This window comes from Lactuca saligna, chromosome 8 (genome assembly GCF_052625555.1).
Source record: "Lactuca saligna cultivar CGN05327 chromosome 8, ASM5262555v1, whole genome shotgun sequence".
NCBI classification, from domain to species: domain Eukaryota; kingdom Viridiplantae; phylum Streptophyta; class Magnoliopsida; order Asterales; family Asteraceae; genus Lactuca; species Lactuca saligna.
Genome location: NC_136424.1, coordinates 19,483,250 through 19,486,576, shown reverse-complemented (window position 1 = coordinate 19,486,576; position 3,327 = coordinate 19,483,250).

Here is a 3,327-nt window from a genome sequence, read left to right as displayed (position 1 = left end):
ATATGGTTTATTAATATATTATAAGAATAATATATTAAAGGAGAAATCATATTAGTTAATTAATATTGGTCAAGAATTAATTAAGAATTAATTTTTTGATCAAAAGATATTAATTGAACTTAGGGGACTGAAATTGCAATTATAAGATAATTGAGTTTGGGGTTGTAGATCCTTATGGATCAAGGGGTGGACGAAATTAAGGTGGAAGCCCATCTTGAATTTGTCCAAGGCCTTATTCCTGAAGGTTCTATTGGACAGCTTAAGGCCTATGCTATACAATTAAGGGTTTTACTGAAACCCTAGCAGCACACCTATAAAAGGAACCCTAGGACACCCAAAATCGGCTACCACTTGATCCCTAGAGTTCTTAGAGTCGATTTTGAGCCACCATCGCCTCTCTCCAAGATCATCTTCTTGCTTTGGTGTTTGTGATCCATAAGAGATATTACATTTGTGATACTAAGCTCTTGAAGATTGAAGATTCTTGCCACTCTTAGAAAGGTAATCATCTAAACTTGTTTAGATAGTATTTTTGTTTTTCATATGCTAGAATGAGGTTTTATAAGCTTTGGATAATTTGCATGTACAGTTAGATAAAACAAGATCCAAACTGTTAGGGTTTTGCATGTGCACCATAGGATTGATGTTTTGCTTAAAACCTATCAGTGGTATCGGAGCCTAGGATGGTTTTTCTTATGTATTTGATGCAAAAGTTTATTTTTCATAGCTTTAAAACCCGTTTTCTATTTAACTTCCCAACTCACGACGTGACTCACTGGAGTCCACGACATGAGTTCAGTGAATCTCCTGAACTCGACAAGTCCAGAAGGTTACTCGGCGAGTCGGAGAGTCAGATGGCAGAAAACTCAGGATTTTGACTTATTTTGATTTTGGATAATTACCAAAAAAAAATTTGATTGATAAATCCGATTTTTATTAATATGTTGTTATTATCCTTATCAAAATAAAAGATAATTGTCAATTAACTGGATAATTATTGCCTTATATGATAAACCTTAATTATTTGAATTATTTGATTGAATTATATTGTTATGAAATTGGATTACGTCAAATTTAGATAATCACTAATTAATTGTTTAATTAAATTATTTGAAATTTGATCTAGAAAGTTTTGAAAAGTTTCAAAACTTGCTCTCAAGTTTTGGAATTTAAAATTTTGATTAAAAGTTTAATTTTGAAATATTTAAATTCTAAACACTAGAATTTTACAAGTTTAAGATTCAACCCTTATACTATTATAGTATTACAAGATTAATAATATATATATATATATATATATATATATATATATATATATACATATGTATGTATGTATAAGATTAAGCTAGTCTTATCGTTAGTAGGCCTCATTCACGAAGCCGATCTATAAGGGGGGGGGGGGGGGTATAAGGTTGCTGCCTATAAAATGACAGTTTAACGGGTGTCCACTTTCACCCACCGCTTCCTTGATTGGTGGAGGGTCGTTAGCCGAACGGGTATGATAGGGCAACTAATTCCTCATTATAAGTATAATGATTAATAAAGTAACTAAATATTTTTGTAAAATTCTCAATCTTAGTTACTTTAGGAAAAATGTGAAATTGTATGCTATTCCATGAAATTGCACTTTGCACCTTGCTAAGTCGTTAGTGGAGCGTGCATGGCTAACCGACACACTAATTTGGGACTAGCATGGGTGGTGAAGGGTAGCTCGATGTTTATCATAGACTAATGGAGCGTGTGTGATTAACCGGCACATTGGTTAGGTGGTAAATGACATCGAGAGCACCAAGCACATTTGCATGGTTATTCACACCTTGTTTGTGATCCTCGGTATCCCAGTCACAAACTTGAAGGGGATAATCGAGATTTAAACATGCCATCGAAAAGTTCAATGAATCTCAAAAGAATCTAGGAATTTCAATTCATTTAAAACTTAAAGTCTTTTTCATTTTTCATTATGGAAATTGGTAAATTGTCATTTACCCACCTTCAAATTATTTGCAATTAGATTACGACATCCCTTTTTTGAATTGTGAATAATGTTGTTGGATCCTAGCCCTAATTTCTCATTTGGGTGTTTAATTGGGGATTCATATCTAATCAAAACTTTGTCTCTCTTTTTTTTTTTTTTTTTTTTTTCAGATGTCTAATCAAAACAACAACAACGCTTCGGGGGCTAACGCTTCTGCCTCATTCTCTCTCATGAACCTTTGTGGGAGAGTGATCTGTTGGATTAGTGTTTAAGTCCATAACTATTTTGGTATGTACTTGACCCGATTATGAGCATGGTCCTTTTGGGTTGCCTTCACCATAGCAATATGTAGGATGATTTAAGGAGAGAAAGGTTTAAATATGATTTATTAATATATTATGAGAATAATATATTAAAGGAGAAATCATATTGTTTAATTAATATTAGTCAAAATTTAATTGTTAATTAATTTTGTGGCTAAAAGAAATTAATTAAACTTAGGGGACTGGACTGCAATTATTGGATAATTGAGTTATTGGGCTAAGGAATGCTAAAGGAGTAAGGGGTGAACGAAATTATGATGGAAGCCCATCATATTTTCGTCCATAGCCTTATCCAGAAGGTTCCATGGGCTGCTTAGAGTTTAAGCTATCCATTAGGGTTTTGACTGAAACCCTAGCAGCCCACACAAGTATATAAAGGACCCCTTAGGCTCCAAAAACGTGGACAACTGATTCTCTAGGGTTTCTAGTCGTTTTTGGTGTCTCCCCTCTCTTCTCCTCTTCATCCAAGTTGCATAAGGTGTTTGTGACTCCATTAGAGGTGCAACACTTGAGGCACTAAGCTTTCTAAGGCCAATCCAAGCAAGGAATTGATTGTTATTGCTATATAACAATCAAAGGTAATTCTATAAACCCTAATTCAGTTTATAATATGTTAGATCTAAGTTCATTAGTCTTGGATTCAAAGCATGTACAATAGAGAAAACTAGATCCAAGCATTAGGGTTTGTATGAGCACATAGGATTGTTCTTATGCATAAAACCCAACAGTGGTATCAGAGCCAATGGTTTTTGTTTTCAATTAGCTTTTATCCAAATTTATGAACTTGACATATTAGGGTTTATGGCTAATAAACCCTAAAGGCTAGGTAATTTTCGCAATTAGGGTTACAAAACCCTAGATGGCGATTTTTTGCTAGGGTTTCCCAAATCCTTTCCTTATCCTCCAAGATTTTGAAATCTAGGGTTATCCAACCCTTGGTTTTCGAAATTACCTCCTTCCCCAAGGTTAGATCCTAAATTTTAGGGATTTGGATAATCCCATATCTTGTAATTATCTTTTAATTGTTAA